Source organism: Meriones unguiculatus, chromosome 1 (genome assembly GCF_030254825.1).
Source record: "Meriones unguiculatus strain TT.TT164.6M chromosome 1, Bangor_MerUng_6.1, whole genome shotgun sequence".
In the NCBI taxonomy this organism is placed as follows: domain Eukaryota; kingdom Metazoa; phylum Chordata; class Mammalia; order Rodentia; family Muridae; genus Meriones; species Meriones unguiculatus.
In genome coordinates, this window is record NC_083349.1 from 94457410 (window position 1) to 94475607 (window position 18198).

General features: G+C 47.7%; 1 long non-coding RNA gene across 1 annotated transcript; it reads right to left on the reverse strand.

The window, feature by feature from the left end:
* Nucleotides 1–881: 881 nt before the first annotated feature.
* Nucleotides 882–13958, reverse strand: LOC132646282 (uncharacterized). Its single transcript, XR_009584403.1, has 3 exons — nucleotides 13837–13958; nucleotides 6275–6367; nucleotides 882–2447 (listed from the first exon to the last, which is right to left on the reverse strand). It is a non-coding gene; the product is annotated as an uncharacterized LOC132646282 (long non-coding RNA).
* Nucleotides 13959–18198: the final 4240 nt, after the last annotated feature.

Below are 18198 nucleotides of genomic sequence, written 5' to 3' on the forward strand. Positions count from 1 at the left end.
AACACTCCCTGGCAGATCTGTTTCTTCCCTCTTGAGGGGGCTGGCCTCCCGGCTTCTGTCCCTAAAGGGAAGGTGGGTATGGTGGGTAGGTGGGTCAGAGCCTCATGGCATGTGGTAGAGGGTCCCCGCTGTTCACCCCATCTTCCCACTTCAGTCTCTTCCGGCTTACCTGGAGATGCTGGGTCGCTCTCCCCGTTGCCCCTGCTGCTACGCAGCAACTGATGTGAAGCAAGTTAGGTTTTCCGCGTTGGGCTCATTTGTGGCTTATTGTCCTAGAGGCCCTGCCATATATATATTCCTAGCAACTTGATTGTACCTCTGTTTGCACTGGCTCTGAAGACCTGAGGTCAGGGTGCGACTCCCAGCTGATTTCTAACTTGCGCTCCTTCTCATGACCCTGTATCCCTTCCCCGGTAGCCCTCCTAAGAGTCGCTGAAGTGTGCCTTTGGATACCCCCGGAAGGCCAGGTGTCAGTGGCTTGGTTGTGCGTTAGGTATAGAGTTCTGTGGTCTGAAACTGTGGGCGTGTATCTAAGGAGCAGTCAGTGGAGTGGTTCAAGGGTCCAATGGCCTTGCGTCTATTCAAAAGACCTGGGGAGCCAGCTCAGTGGCGCATGCTTGTAATCCCAGCACTCAGGGAGGCAGAGGCAGGCGGATCTCTGTGAGTTCGAGGCCAGCCTAGTCTACAAAGTGAGTCCAGGACAGCCAAGGCTACACAGAGAAGTCCTATCTCAAAAAAACCAAAAAATGAAACCAAAAACAAACAAACAAAAACAATAGACCCACTTCATAGGACCTTTATTACGACAGTGATACAAATCAGGCTTCCTCTCCAACCCTTGCTTCCTGTCTTTCTTTAAAGATGATGTTGATGGCTCCCAGTAAACCAGGATAGCTTCTGGATGCTTCCATGCTGGTAAGGCTAAGGAAGGGTTGACCCATGGGTACTGAGACCAGTGCTCACTGACCCAGAGACTGCAGTTCAGGCTAGAGTGGTTGACCAGCAGGTTCTCGGGATATGCCTGTCTCTGCCTCCACAGTACGGGGTTATAGATACACACTACTGCACCCATCTTTTTCGTGGGTGCTGAGGACCCACACGGAGGCCCTCATGCTTGTACAGCAGGCGGCTTGACTTACCAACTCACCATCGCGCTGTGCCCCAGTGCAGGCTCAGCAGCATGTGCCTCTAACTCCTCCCATCACGCAAAATGGAAAGTTGGCCTAGGTGTCTCCCTCTCCTTCATCCTCCTTCCCAGTTAACTTATCCCAGCTCCAGGGGACGGAGGTCTGGCTCCCTAAAAGGACGAAGGAACGCATCATTCTGGTGCAGGGTGTTCATTCCCTCAGCAGCAGCATTAGATCTGCTCTTCTTTCTGGTGGGGACTCCATCCATAGCTGAAGGCAAACCCTGTCAGTCCCCGGGGTGGTGGTGAGCACCCCAGCTGTCTCCCCAAAGGCTACAACGCCTCTCTTCTGCTGTCTGTGAGGCTCAGTCTGGGGTTCCACAAACTACTTTCTTTTTTGCCAGCAGGCTTCTTATTAGACTTGGCAGTGGGGAGCACGGGCTTGGGAGGGGGAAGAGGGCAGGGCTGGAAGACTGGGGGAGGAAGACGGTGCTTCCTGTTTGCTAGTTGTCCTATGAGGAGTCCTCCCCTATGGGAGATGGGAGATTGTCAGCCTCCTTGTCCCCTTCTGTAGCGCTTGTTTTTAAAACTCTGCTTTATTTGGGGTGTTTAGGCCTCAACCTCCTTTCCAACCTCCCAGCCCTTAGTAGAAGAGAGAAGGTTAGTGGGGGCAGAGGGCCCCTTTATCTCTCTTGCTGTTTGGGGGCAAAGGGTCTATGGGGGCTATACCAATCTTTGTCAACTGCAGACACAGCTAGCAGTCTCCTCCAAACTGCTGCACCCCAAAGCGTTTCTATCTGTCTGCTCCAAACCTCCACATGGTCTATCTCCCTGGTCTCTCCAAACTGCTACCAGTCACAGGTCAACACTGCACACCACCAATTCACTTTCTGGGCTCCATATTTATATCCTCGGAGTCCTAGACCATGCCCCTCTCTGTGCAGCCTGTGGCAAGAGCCACGCCCCACGCAGGACAACAGCTGTGGACAAACTGTAGCCCAACTGAAACCCCGCACTTGGGATGAAAACAAAAATATATTTTATAAGATATCTGCGTTTACAAATAAACTAAAACTTCCATTACAGACTTCAGATTTCCAGCCCCGAGGGGACAAGACACTTGAGTGAGCTTCACCTTCAAGGAGCGACAATGTGTTCCCGCCTTTATCTGGGCAGAGTTGTCACCTCCGTGGATACCTGGGTTACTCAGTGCTCCTCTGCTCTCTCTGTCTACCGAGGAGCCCTGGGAACAGTTCCTCTTGTGAGGTCCGTCCAGAGAAGGGTGTGGTGTAGCATCTAGAAGGCATACAACTGGACTCCTCTGTGGAATGTGTAAAGGGAAACATTTGAAACTTAAAAAAACAATCCCTCTGCGTGACCTCAAAGTCGTTCCCAATTGTGTTTCAAGACAGACAAACAGAAGCCACAAAGCTCATGAAAGATGGTTTGACATCAGGAATATATGTCGGAAATTCAGAAGAGAAACGTATTTTCACGCACATACTATATTCCTATGAGTCTTGCGAGGGGATTACCACACCGCTTCAAGCTGGGCTCAGTCCCTGGCAGTCGTGACAGGAATAGAATGACGAAGAGACTAAGCACAGGCAGGAGCAGATAGAAGGGCAGTGCCGCCAAGACACGTGACTGGCAAAACAGGAGCTGGAGCTAGTCTCCTCCCAGAGCCTCTACCCAGAGCTCCTGGCTCAGGAGACTCTGGTCAGCTGCCCATCAGAGAGGAGATCCCTGGCCAGACAAGGAAGTCTGAGACCCCCTGTTCAAACTGTAGGCTTTGGATGCGGACAGTCCGAGCCACTAGGCTGTGAGAAGTCATGTCGGTGTCTCCATTTTTGTTCTTTCGGGGAGCGTGGTTCTTCATCGGTGCTAAGCACTCACCCTGTCAGTGAGCTCCTCTCCCAGCCTTCCGGTTTTCATTTTAAAAATAAGAAATTGAAGGAGGGTGGTGTCGGCTCAAAGGACAGCTTTTCTCTCAGTTTTTGTGGAGCATTCATAGGTGTTTATAAAGTTACTTTATCTGAATTTTTGAAACAGAGCCTCTTTCTCTATAGCCCAGGCTGTCCTTGAACTTGTGATCCTGATGTCTCAGCTTCAGCCTCCAGAGTGCTGGGATTAAGACTGTCCAGCTTGGGGGCTGGAGAGATGGCTCAGAGGTTAAGAACACTCGCTGTTCTTCCTAAAGGTCCTCAGTTCAATTCCCAGTAACCACATGGTGGCTTGCAACCATCTATAGTAAGGTCTGCTGCGCAGGCAAAATGTTGTATAAATAATAAGTAAATCTTAAAAAAAAAAAAAAAGACTGTCCAGCTTTAGAAATACTGGCACACTTTTCCTAGAGCCTTCAGGTCTGTTATTGCTGATCAGTATGGAGTAACAAAAAACACATTCTCTCTCTCTCTCTCTCTCTCTTTCTCTCTCTCTCTCTCTCACACACAAACACACAGAGAGAGAGAGAGAGAGAGAGAGAGAGAGAAAATTGCCCTCAAGACACTGGTGATCACATAAACTAGAACAATGACTATTGGGAAGTAGAGGTCAAGGCAGTTGGTCCCAGCTAATGGTAAGAAATGGAAGAAGGGCTCCGGGACCTTGTGTGCTGACGGAGACTCCTGTAGTATCCCCTACTGTCTACTGTGACTACCCACCAGCCCCCCTTGAGACACCCTGGAAGCCTGAACAGATGGACAGCACTGTTTAATCACGCCAGACCAGCCTCTGTCTCTGTTACCCACCCCAGAAGCACTCAGCTTCTAGAAGAAAGGAAGAGAAGACACCCTTTCAATGCCTTGCTCCCTGGATTATCAGCGTCTCTCAACCTTCCTAATGCTGTGATCCTTTAATGCAGCTCCTTGTGTTTTGGTGTAACCCTCAACCACAAAATTATTTTCACTGCTACTTCATAACTGTAATTTTGCTACTGTTATGAGTTGTAATGTAAATACCTGGTATGTGACCCCTGTGAAAATGTTTGACCCCTAAGGGCGTCATGACCTACAGGTTGAGAACCACTGCTCTAGCGACACCCATTTTAACTGGCTTCTGAGCCCAATGCCCCACCCCCACCCCGGCATCATCCGAAACAAGTATGCTCAGACTCAAGATCACTGTGTGTTATGGATGGCAGTATTTCTATTGTCTATACAGTTTTCTGCTCTTATGGTTTAATTATAGAAAAGTTATAAAATTTATTTCCACATTTTATTTCATTTCAATTTTATTAAGCTGGGCACAGTGGTGCACGCCTGTAGTCCCATCACTCAGGGAGGCAGAGGCAGGAGTTGCTCTGTGAGTTTGAGGGCAGCCTGTTCTACAAAGTGAGTCAAAGACACCCAAGGCCACACAGAGAAGCCCTGTCTCAAAAACAAAACTAAATACACAAATAAATTTTATTAAAAAATAAAAATTATAGAAAATTATTAAGCATAATGGTTTAATTATAGAAAAAAACAAACTTAATCTTTTTCTCCTGTCATTCTTCAGCATGTAAATATTAAATTAGTATATCTTTGAATTGCAATGTGTTAGAAGGTTGGATTTTTTAAGTTTTTTTATTATTATTATTTAGACAGGATCTTACTATGTAGCTCTGGCTATCCTAAAACTCACTACATAGATGAGGCTGGCCTCAAACTCACAGAGATCTGCCTGCCTCTGCCTCCATAGTGCTGGGATTAAAGGTGTCTGCTACCACCGCCCAGCAAAATGTTAGACTTTAAGAATTACTGTGTGAGGGGCTGGAAAGATAGCTCAACAGTTGAGACCACTGTTTTTGCAGAGTCCTGGAGTCAGTTCCCAGCACCCATATGGTGGCTCACAACCAGCCCTAACTCCAATTCCTGGAGATTCCTCTTTTGAACACCTTGGGCATCAGGCATGTAGATGGTACACACGCATTCATGAGGCAAAGTATTCCTACACATAAAAGAAATCTACATATTATACATAAAAATTAATTAAATAAAAATGACTGTATGACCTGTTGACTTGAGTTTCATAAGAAACTGTTACTTAAATTTTGGCTTGGGATTAGCACAAGATTTCCAATAGCCTTAAACACTCTTACACTATTTTGTCCTACCTACTGATGCAAAGTGGCATTCCCAGCACTGACAGTTACAAAATCAAAACTCTGAAAAATGCTGAGTAACCTATGTCCTTTGGTATCCAATATTCAGCCAAGATTTATTTACGTAACAAGAAGTAAGAACACCCATCTCATAACGCAATTTGCTTTTGCCTTAATAAATGGTGAAACTATGTGTATAGAAGAGAATTCCTTTAAAATAAATTCTTCATGAATTATTATCAGAAATGTTTGATGCATGTGTCTGTTTTCTATACTTATGTAGCTGAGGTTGCATAGAAGATTCATGGGCTCAAAAAGGCTGCGTGTAGGAAAGATTTGGGAAATCCTGCTTCAAAGGAACAGAGCCAACAGAATGTGGGTGTCATTCTAAGAGTGACCTGCAGGCCGGCTCACACAATCAGGAGCTGGATAGTCTGGCATGGCGGTCCTCAGGGGACCAGAGAAACCAGTAGCTTTTGGAAGTGGGTTTCCAAGAGGCTAGAGCAAGAGAGACCAATGAAGCTGGCCAGGGCTGACAGTTCATAGCTGAAGACTAAAGAAGCCAGAGTCTGATGGTCACCAGGAATAGAGGAGAAGCAGAGCCTCACACGCACAAAAGGGCCTCCCCTTTTTTCTGACTTTAATCCCACCCAGGCCGCCAGCTTATTAGATCATACATTTAGGAGGTGCTTTCTTTCTATTTGTTTACCCAAATGCCATTCATCTCCGCCAGTACTGGTGCAAATTAATCAGAAGTGTCAAAAGTGTGCTTGACGGATCGAGTTGATAACCAAGATCCACCATTGCACTAGTTTCCATCGGTCTGGTGAGACCTCCCTCTGCTTGACAGCAGGCTTTATATTTTCTTAGGCCTTGTCTCCTGTGTGAGAACACGTGTGTGCAGCCAAGATTTGCAGGTGACTTAACGGAAACATTCAATCTAGAATTTGCCACTGGGCCTGGTGACACCCACATCCCTGAGGAGGGGATATTCCCTCTGTGTGGACTCTTCACCCGCCCCCTTTGTGTGGTGTGTGTGTTGGGCCCTTGCTTTGTCCACTTACTGGCAGCAGAACAGAGAGGCAATGGGTGTTGGCACGGAACTTCTGAATATTCATTGCATCCTCTCTTCATCCTGTTGCTCCTCGCTCACTTCTCTGTAAAAAACAATTATCACATCGTAAATGTTGTGTGTGTCTGCCTTCCCCCAGCAGAGTGTGAAAACTCGGTGAGACACTAGTCCATTAGAAGGCACCTAATAACTGAAGGCAAACAAATATAAACAAATATGTTAATAAAAGATGATTTTGTCAGGTAGGAGAGGGAGGCTGGTAGCAGGAGAAATAACAGGAGCCAGAGCGGGTGGCCCCAGGAGCAAGCTGAGCCAGGAGAAAGCCAAACAGGCCTGGAGCCCTGGTAGCTCCTATTTTCCGCTTCCTGTATGGCAGGCTCTCTCTAACAGAGCCAGATCCGATGCAGCCCCCTAGGCAACAGAGCATGCTTCTGCTTTCAAATTTTCTTTTATAATCTTTGCCCCAGGAGGGAACACAAAACTCAAGCTAAGCCTGCACATCAAGGGACTGCTTTCTGATGAGAAACACCAGCCGATTCTTGTGCACTTTGATTCACAATCAAACTTTCCACTAGAGAACAATATTGATTTCCCATCCCCTCCAGGTCAACATGCCTTTGTGAATCTGGATAAGACCTTCTCTTTTTCGTTCCCCTTACGAGACCCCGCCCAGCCACAGCTATTCATGAAGCACCCGTGTTCTTTCCCTCTCCACTGGGTCACACAGTCACCTCCTCTGTGCCTCTGGGCAGCACATGATGGCCTGGGGGCTGTTTCTTACTGTGCTGTCTACTTTTAGCAATAAATAAATAAATAAGTGCCTGTCCCTTAAAGATTTTGTGCTTACCTCATAGAGTTTCATGATTAAAGACAAAAGCCTTTATGTCTTCAACTAAAAGACTGGCCCCTCCCCACTTGCCCTGCAAGTATTAAACCCCATTAAAAACTATTAGAACTGGGAACCAGGAAGAATAGAACACCTCTTTGGGCTTTGGAAATAGAACCATGTCGTTAGTATGTCTGGCCATCACCGTCTGGCCCCTCTCTGCCTCCCCAGCTGCCTGTTCTTGGTAACGTTGTGATTCTGTAAGGCAGGGTCACCCTGTTCTCTCCCAGCTCTCCTTGGCTTGCTAGTCTTTGAACGTACTGTATTGTCCTCCCTTGTCTGCCTGATTCCTCCCCCTTCAGATTTCAGTTGAGGGAATACTTCCTCCAGGAAGTCTCCCGGTTGCATCTCAGTCTGGCTTTGCTGCCTCTGCCAGGCACCCCCATGGTTCCTTTCCTTCCTGCATTGTGGCTTGTAGGGCATTGCAGTCTGTGATCTATTTATTTCCTGCATTCCCTGGTTGATAACTGCTTGTAACACCAGTTCCAGGGGATCTGAGGTCCTCTTCTGCTCTCCATGGGTTCCTGCAGGCATGTGGTGTACATACATGCTCTCTCCCACACACAGAAGTTTTTTTTTTCTTTGTTTTGTTTAATTTACGAAGGGGCCTTAGAGATGCCTCAGTAGTTAAGAGCACTGCCTGCTCTTCCAGAAGCCCTGGGTTAGCAGTTGGCGTCTTAGTTCCTGTTGTACTCGTTTTTAAACTAAGTTTTACTTGGGGTTCCTTAAAGTCTCTCCCTTCCAACCCCCAAGCCTAGGTAGGAGAGAGAAGGTTAGTGGGGAGAGGGGGCACAGACCCCTTTACTTCTCCTGGTTGTTTAAGATCAATGGGTTCTTAGGGGCTGTACCAATCTCTGTCACAGCAAAGGCAGCCAGTCTCCTCCAAGCTGCTGCACCACGAAGCATCTCTCTCTGTCTGCTTCAAACCGCCACACACCACATGCCACCACCGCACGCCACGCTTTCTCTCTCCGCGCTCTCCTACTGACCTTCCTCAGAGTCCTAGACTACGGCCCTCTCTGTGCTGCATGAGGCAGGACATTACCGGCTGCCAAAAGCCACGCCCCACACCAGACAGTTACCAGCTGTGGACAAATTAGAGCCCTAACTAGAATCCCACACTCCGGATTTAAACAAAAACATATTTACATAACATAACTGAATTTACAAAAAAAACAACAACAAAAACCAAAAAACCCAAAACTTCCTTTACAAGTACCCACATGGGAGCTCACAACCATCCTCTGGTTTTCTCGGGCAACAGGCACATACATGGCGCATAGTCATGTCCACAGGCACACATGCCGACACATAAAAAATAAAATTAAAAACTAAAAAATTAGTTAAATAAATTACAGTGCGTCCGTCCATCCGATGAAATCTTCTGTACTCATATAAAGTGACATAAAAAGATAGCTGAGATTAAAAAGTAATGCAATCTAACTTATAGATACATACGTAGGTGTGGATGGACAGAAACAAGTGTGGGAGGTTACAGAGCCACGTGTTCAGGTTGGATATTTCTAGGTTGTACCCTCATGGATAATTTCATTTTCTCTTTCAATTTGCATACAATGAACAATCAAAGTGCAATCATGAAAGGTCTGTCTGAACAAGCCCTTTGGATGATTTGAAAAGCAGACGGCCTGACTCTGGCATTCCCTCCCACCCTCCCTGCTTTGAGAATCATCTGAGAGGCCCAAAGGTGACTTGCAGCGGGCACAGAGATTGTGACAGGTTGCAGGTGGCTGATTGCTGGAGCGGCAAGACGCTGCCAATTGCAGCAAACTCTACTGTTTGGGACTCTGTCTGCATAACAGACTTAGCTGTGCTGCTGACGTGGCCAGTTTCTTCCATCCTGCTCTAGCATCTACCGTCAGTGCTGCTCACCAGAGTGGGGTTAGCGGCCCTGTCTTCAGATGAGACTATTCAGTCACTTGTGCTTTGGATTTGAATTATGCCCCCAAGTCCCCAAGCCCCCAAACTCAAGTGTTACAGGTTCAGTCACTGATAAAGCTGTGTCCAGAAGCCTTTGGACATCCGGGTTCAAGCCATCTGTGGACTCACAAATTGATGGGACTGCTGGTGGGGTTTTAAATGCAAACCTGCTTCCTGGCTTTCAAGGAAGGAGCAGCTTTGCTCCATCCCTCTTGATGCTCTGCCTCACCACAGGTCCCAAACAATGTGTGTGACCTCATGTGGCCAGGGACTGAAACCTCTGAGGTTAGGAGTCTACATAAAAATTTCCTCCTCTACCCTGATTTTCCCAGGTGCTCATTCTGTCAGAGAAAAAGGAAGATAGTTAACATAGAACGGTCAAGTGTCACAGCCTGCCACTGTTTCTCCCCTTGCTAGCTGGATCTCTGCTCAATCAGGAGTGAGTCTGGGCTGGAAGCAGGCCACTTATTCCCACTATTACTTCATTTGCCTCCTGCCCAAGAGTCCAGCTCACTTTCCTGACATAAATAATTTATATTTAAAGGCTCAAGAAGGTGCTGGAAAGGTGGATCTGTGGTTAAGAGCACTTGCTGCTCTTCCAGAGGACTGAAGTTCAATTCCCAGAAGCAGAGTCAGGAAGCACACAGCCTGTGACTACAGCTCCAGAGGCTCGACCCCTTCTACTGACCTCCCTGAACACACACACACACACACACACACACACACACACACACAAAGACATACACACACACACAAAGACATATATATATATATATATAGAGAGAGAGAGAGAGAATATTAAAAATAAAATAGTGAGGTGGCACAAGCCTTTTATCCCAGCACTCGGGAGGCAGAGGCAGACAGATCTCTGTGAGTTCGAGGCCAGCCTGGTCTACAAAGGGAGTTCTGCACAGCCAGGGCTATTACATAAACCCTGCCTCAAAAAACCCAATAAGTAAGTAAGTAAATGTAAAATAAGTCTTTTAATTCTTTTGAAACAGGATTTCTCTGTGTGTAGCTTTGGCTGACCTAGAACTTACTCTGTAGACCAGGCTGGCCTCAAACTCACAGAGATCCGCCTGTGTCTGCCTCCCAAGTTCTAGTATTAAAGGCATGGGCCCCACCACCTGGCTGCAGAATAAATCAGCTTGGCAGGTATGCACCTTTAATCCAGCTTGGGAAATAAAGGCAGGAGGATCTCTGAGTTCAAGGCCATTGGTATAATAGCAAATTCCAGGTCAGCCAAGTCTGCAGAGTGAGACTACATAGTAAACCTCTGTCTCAAAATAAACAAAAGCAAAAAACAAATCAAAACAACAACAACAACAAAAAAAAACCCTAAAAAAAAAAAAAAAGGAGTGGAGTTTGGGGGCGTGGTGAGTGGTGACTGCAAAGGGTGTCTGTCCTGGAAGAATCAGAATTTCAGACTGTTTAGCAAGATCAGGGCTCCTCCCTCTGACCAGGATCTCCGTGGCCAAACTGAGCACCTCCCTTGGAAAGGACAGGGGAGCTTTTCCACACAGCATTTCATTATACCCTTGCTCTTGCACAGATGGAAGAATATAGCACACCTAGAAACAGCTCTCACTCAGCCAGGAGTGCATACACACGAGTTGCATATACACGCTTGTACGAGTGCATACACACTCCCTGATACATGCAGACACACACCATCATGCTCGGCGAGATATCCACAGACCTCGGTATAACAAGTATGTGCACATAGATAACACACAGGTCACACACTTGAAACTGTTGTTGACATGCAGTCACAGACATTCACACCTGTCCTGTGTGGACCCTTCCACACATATTAAACCACACACCCACAGACATGCCTAAATCTGACAGCTCATTCATCCCCAGTGGAGGCTAATGCCACCCACCCTGATGCCACCAGGCTGGCTTTGTTCTTTAGGAAGTTTTTGTAGTGAGTTGCCCAGGCCTTTTACAATAAGTTCATCCTCTTCTCCTTCCTGTCTTTCTTAGAGCCCCATTCTTTCATCCATAGCTGTGCCTGCCCAAGGGGAATGCTAATCGCCATGACAGGAACTGTTTCCACCTGTTTACGTCCTGGCTCGCCTTCCCCTAATGCCATTTCAGACTCTGCCAAGCAGTGGTGGAGACCTGCTGTGCCGGCCTTGTGAGAGAGGAAAAGGAATGAGCTGAGGACAGTTGGGGTGTGAAAAGGACCGGTCGCTAAGTGACTCCCTGTTCCAGCAGCCACACACGAGATGCACATAATTGCTTTTAGCACAGTGGGATGGATAGAGATACAAAAGGTCAAATCAGGGATTTGTCCCATAATATCTTTGCTAAGCAGTGGCGTCAGGCGTCGGAAAAGCATATTCATGAATTGAGCTGCCAGAGAGTGGGGCAGGCTTTTCAGAGGCGGCTGTGTGTTCCCTCTTTGAGGTGTGCCTGCCGTGGTGATTGGATTCACATGGAGCAAGTGACTTCTCAATGCTCAACAAAGCTCTGCCTGTGAATTGGACTAAATAGACTACTTGGCAGGCAGCTGAGATAACTATGCTGAGTGAATTGCAGACTTCCTCCCACTCCCTGGATGTCCAAGCTTTCTGGAAAATGCCGGGTAGAGTCCTGAGCATGGCCGGTAGCCTCTACCATGAAGGTCCCCCTCCTCACCCCTAATAGATCCAAACCATCACAAGACTTACTATCCTGGGGACTTTGCCTATGGCATTCCCTGTGATACAATACTCTCTCTCGCCCATCAAAATTGTGCAGGCTGGTTCTGTGTGTCAACTTGACGTAAGCTAGAGTCCTCAGAGAGGAAGGGGCCTCAGTTGAGGAAATGCCTCCATGAGATGCAGCTGTAGAGCATTTTCTCAATTAGTGTTCCGTGGGAAGGAGGAAGGGCCCAGGCCATTGTGGGGAGGGTCATTCCTGGGCTGGTGGTCCTGGGTTCTGTAAGAATGAACCATAAGGAGCAAGCTAGTAAGCAGACCCGCTCCATGTCTCTGCCTCAGCTCCTGCCTCCAGGTTCCCGCCCTGCTTGAGTTCCTGTCCTGACTTTGGCGATGGACAGCTTTTTGGTCATGGTGTTTTGTCACAGCAATAGAGACCCTAACAAGACCAAACCCTACCTGTTACTCAAGGCAACTCCAGGCCTGATTCCACTAGCTCTTCTTTCCTTGCTCTCTCCTGCTACTGCAGCTAGAGGGGAGCGTGCCCTTCTTAGAAGAAGGCAGGCCACAGGACTAAAGAGAACGAGATTGGTCATTTCCTGCCACTGTGGGCCAGTAGCCGAGAGCCAGAGAGACTTGACCAGGTTTTATTGAAACTACTATGACAGATCTCTCACCCGAGACTCTTCCTATGCGTAAGGAAGTCACAAGACAGGGGTAGGAAACATGAAGGGAATCTGAAAGGCTGCCGGAAATGAATGGAAGAGCCAAAGATGTACCTTCCTCCTGAGCCTGTGGACCTGCTCCTGGCATGAGGCCACATGCCATTATTGTCTAGACCTACAACAATGTATCCCTTTGTATCTCACGATATATATATATATTATATGCTATATAATATATATAATATATATTATATATAAACTATATATATACATATATAGTAAGATAGATAGATAGATAGATAGATAGATAGATAGATAGATAGATAATCAGGAACCCTAGTTTGAATCCTATGACCTGACTCAAGCTGTGACCTGTACACTCTACCCAGTGTGTAACAAAGAGCCTTCAAGGCAAGGGACAGAGATAGAAGCAGAAGGTGTTTTGCAGCTGCTGTAATCTCACAGGAGAAGATGTGGATGATTTCAACCAGGGTGATGCCAGTGGGTGTGCTGGGGAAGATTAGGGTCTGATAGTAGATATTTATTGTTGTTGTTGTTGGGGCAGAATATGAGCCACGTATGTGGAAGTCAGAACACAACTTCATGGAATCAGTTCTTTCCTTCCACTATGCTGGGATCACATTCTGGCCACCAGGCTTGTGCAGCAGACACGCTTACCTGCATCTTTCTGGTCCCTGACACTCTGAAAGTACAGTTGAAAGGATTTGATCAAGGATAGTAGGGGCTGGAGACACTTGGTGCTCCTGCAGATGACCCAGGTTTGTATCCCAACACCTACACCACTGCACAGCTGCCTGTATCTCCAGTTCTGGGGGCTCAGCGCCCTCTTCTGGCTTCCACAGGCACTGCACACACACTGGGCACATACAGAGACAAGCAGGTAGGTGCACACACATAGACATACATGATGATAATGATATTTTTAAAGTTTATTGTTGAGTTTGAGGCCAGCTTGGTCTACAGAATAAATTCTAGAACAGCCAAGGCTACACAGAGAAACTGTCTTGAAAAACAAAAACAAAACAAAACAAAAAAAAAGACAAGACTTTTGGCTTGAGCCATATGCAGAGAAATCAAATTTGCACAGTAGATGTCGGGTCTAGTTGAAAATGTACTAAGTGCTTGTTAGGCGTCTAAATGAAGAGACCATGCAGAAGGACAAAGGGCAGGACACAGGAAATCTGGAACGAGTGAGTGGCATTGCAGGCAGAGTGCTGGGGAGGAGGGAGACAACCGTTTCTCTACAATGAAGAGGTCTCGAAAGCTGAGAACCAGGAACTCACGGTTCTCATGAAGCAGCAGAGGCGAGAGCCTGAACTGGACCAGTTTCGGGAGGAAACACTGAGAAGTTTTTGGTTGTTGTTTTGCAGATGTGTTTTGTGGGCCTGAAACTTACTGAGGAGGACCTTGACCTTCCTCTTCCCATCTCTCCAGCACCGAGGTCACAGGCCTGAATGCTGATGTGGACTCAAAGAGTTCTTGTTTTTGAATGCTGAGTCTGGATCCCAGTCAGGGATCTGGGCTTGCTGGAAGCACTCTCAGTCCCTAAAAAAAAAAAAAAAAAAAAAAAAAAAAAAAAAAAAGTTTCTTTTTGAAGAGGAATTGTGTTCAAAACATTTCTACCCTCACTGACTCTCGACCCATTCCTCTCGCTCTGCACCGGGAAGAATATCATAACCATATGGAAATCGAGTCCACTGCTCGTGGCTTAGAGCGGTGGCTCAGAGCCTTCCTACACTGTGACCCTTTAACCAAGTTCCTCACGCTGTGGTGACCCTCAGCCACGAAATCATTTTCCTTGCTACTTCGTAACTGTAATTTTGCTACTGTTAGGGATCACAATGTAGATATCTGATAAGCAGGCTGCTCATAGGCGAGCCCTGTGGAAGGGGGTCGTGACCCACAGGTTGAGAACCACTGGTTGAGAGGCCTGTCCCTCGCAGGTTGTTCAAAAACCAGGCGAGCTATTCCTCATGCTAAGCCCAGGCGGTGGCCCCAACCCTGTCAACCGTCCTCGACCCCGACAGCAAAGCCAAGCTGTTCAAACACCTTACCAGCCTGGAAAGGAGGAGCGCTTCTCTTCGGAGAACTGTATATTCTTTACCATGGAACACTGGCGCATTCATTTCCTAGCAAGCTACATAGACATTTTTTAAATTTAATGTCCTTCTCCATGGGGGGAAGATGCCCGGCACATCAACCGCGGAGATGTTAAGAGCGTTTTCAGTTTTCAGAAAACACACCGTGTAGCAGGTACATGATTTCATTAGGCTGTTGTGCAGAGCGCGCTATTGTGAGGGTCCATGGCGTCCCCACTCTCCCCAACCCCCAATGGGGTTTAATCACATTCGTTTGACTGAAATGTTAGCTTAGACTTTGGGATGCGGGCACTCTACAGTTTCCATCTGCGCGTCATGGTGGATAGGTTGTCTCTGAATAGTGTAAAATAGAATGAAGTGCAACAGGATAAAAAGAAAAAGAAAAAAGCGAAGTGTGAGAATTTGAGAGCTGAGGCGATTGTCCTGAAAACCTGTCCATCACAGAACTAGCAGGTGGTGGGCAGAGCGTCCCTCTTCCGTCGGCTGGACGGTTGGAGGCAGGGCTTTTCGCACCAGCGTCGGGAGACTCTGGCTGGCTGCTCCCAGGGCCCTGACCTTCCGGTTGAACTGCCAGGTGGCGTTGCACGGGCTGTAAGCGGCGTTGCTTTTGGAACTGATGCCGCGTACAGCTACAGTTCAGACAGCAGCTTCCTCCGGTGTAACAGGCGTCAGTGAGCAAGCATCTGGTGGCTCTTCACTAGCTGTGGCCTTTTGACTCTTCCCTCTTCCCTTACCCCACTAAAAATGGCTGAGATCACCAAGTGCCAGCACCATTAGCCTCAATGAGGCCGGGGGCTTCTCAGGGGTACAGCGTTTGCCTAGCATGCAGGAGGCCCTTCACCCAATCCCCAGCAACACACATGCATCATGCATACCGTTCAAAGATATCTCACGTGCGATAGCTACTGCCTTGCCTAAAACTAAGAAGCACAGAGGAAACCACACTGCAGATAGGGGCCTTCCTCCTACGTGCCCCGCAGAGCGGTTCCCACACCCCGGCACAGGAAGCGCCAGGACCGCTCGTCTCTGCAGCGCCCACATCCTGCACACTGACCGCTGAGGCTCGCTGCTTAGGCGGTTCCCTAGCACACGTGCACCCGGGGCCCCTGCTCTCAGCCCCATCTGCCCCAGCCCTCTGCACAGCGCGTTAGCTCCACCAGCCCCTCAAAGGGAACCTTCCACAGGTCCTCCCCTTAGGACTCACGGCTTACCAATTTTCCTCTCCTTTACCCTCAGAGGAAACAAAACAAAACAAAAAACCTGTCTCCCACTCCTGGAAAGTACTTTCTTCTTCTGACCAGATTCTGACAAGGTTTTCGTCCTTGCTTCTTCCTGATGATCAGTCAGTCTGTCTGTGCCCCACACCATCCTGCCGTCAGCATTCCCGCATTAATGATGGTTGTCCTATCATCTGTAGTGCTGCCTTTACATTGGAAACATCCTTGCTTTCTCCTCCGTGCTATCACGACCGGGGTTCTAGACTCCATCCCGCCAGCCAGCCGGCCTTCGTCTGCCTTGCTGATGTCTGCGGTAAAAAGGACGACCACACATCAGGACACGGTTTTATGGGAGCCAGCCCTGTCCCCTTCCATGCTTGTACCTATTAGAATTTTATTTGACATAAATAGTTACAGGAACTGTAAAGTTCTCCACAAACTGGATTTGAGCTGTTGCTGAAAGGAAGTGTTTTTATTTATCTGGGGAATGTGCTGGGGGGGTAGCTTTTTTTAAAGATATGTTTATTTTTATTTTATGGGTATGGGTGTTTTGCCTGCCTGTGTCTCTGTGCAGCACAGGCACGTAGTGCTTGTCAAGGCCAGAAGAGAGCGGTGGATTTTCTGGAGCTGGAGTTACAGATAGTTGTTAGCAGCCATGTGGATGCTGGGAACCAAACCCAGGACATTTTCAAAAGCAACAAAAAGCAACAAGTACTCTCACCTGCTGGGCTATCTCTTCAGCCCCTTGTTTGCATTTTTCTTGAGATAGGATCTTGCTCTCAGGCCAAACTGTTCTGGGAATTGCTATGCCAACCCACTAGGCTGGCACTGAAGCTTGCTGATCTCCTCCTGCCTTCTGAATCCTCTGCTTTCTGAATGCTGGGATTGCAGGTGAGCATGCCATGCCTGGCTGGGAAGTGTTTTGTTTTGAGACATGGTCTTAGGTATCCCAGGGTGATTTGAACCCAGTACACAGACAAAGATGACTTGAACTGGTCCCCCTGCGCCTACCTCCTGAGTCTTGGTAAGTGACATTACACCAGTTCTCAGCAGGGCTGAGGATGAAGCTTGGGGCTTCGTGCCTCCTAGAAAACTACTTTATCATCTGAACTATATGCCCAATCCTGGGAAGTATCTCAAAATGGCCTCCATGGCTTTGGTATACTTCATAAGTCCTCCTAGAGAATTTGATCAGATCTTTACAAACTTGCAGTATGCCATTTTCCAATTTGGCTCTCAATAGCCTCATCAGGAAAGTGAATATGATTGCCCTCTGAGATGTTCATGATTTGTTCTTCTTTCTTAGGGGCACAGGTGTTGCCCAGTACTAAAGAGCAACCTCCTAGCTCCACTGATACATGGGTGGTGGCGCGAAGCTTGGCCCTCCTCCACTTGTGCGCAAGGGCGGGACTGGGTGGGACAGCGGAGGAAGGCTTTGGAGAGGGGAAGAAACAAAATAATCTAAGGTCCGACTATGAGACATCACATGGTAGGACAATGTTCCCTCATCTGAGCCAAGCTAACTCGAAAACTAGGAACGGCATAAAAGGCCAGACAAAGGGAGGATTCCAAACGGTACTGTCTTTCTTTTTGGATATTTATGCTAAGATGGGAGGGTTCTTTTTATTTTTGTTTGTTTGTTTTTATGGATAGTGGCCTCTTCGTTTTGTGCTCCTCCTGGAGAAAATATCTTCTTCCTACTGACATTTATGGGAGATGACAGAGGTCTCTGGTAGTGTGAGGAAGGGGAGGGCCTTACTCTGTCCCTGAACATCCTGTGACCTCACACCCTGCAGAGCCAGACCTGTGTTAAATTCCTCCATTCACCATGGTCCCGCCACCTTCACTGTGATCCACCCTAGAGAAAACGGTTTCTTTTAGTCTGCTTTCAAAAGACAACTTCCTGTTACTTAATGTGACACAGGAAACAGAGATAGTGCCTTGTCCCTCAACAGCCCATTCCCAGAGGAGTTAGGTGTGTGCAGTTTGTTGTTGTTGTTTTTGTTTGTTTGCTTCAGAATTTCATCTTCTCTGTCGCCTCCACAGCCCACGCTGTCCTGTTCCTTCTTTTATCCCCTCCCTCCTCCCACCCTCCTCCAGTAATCCCCGGGATTGCACAGCTTTTGCCCAGGGGTCCTGGCTCTAATCTAATCTCTAGAAAGCAACCTCTATTGTTGCCCTCTCTCTTAGACAAGCTGGATTTACATTGATGGGATGACCATTAGGCCACCGAGGTCCTGCTGTCCTCTTGGAGGTTAGCTTCTGTAGTGTTCCAGAGCCCCTGGGGCCTGATCAGGCTATTCTTCGTCACATTTGAACTCGTTTTTCTGGAAGGGACATGGAGGGGCTGCAGACACCATAACCAACTGTGGTGAACCCGTCTCTCTCCTGGAGGCTGTTCTTTCCCCGCCCTTCCTATCCACCTTGGAAGAGGGGCTCCCT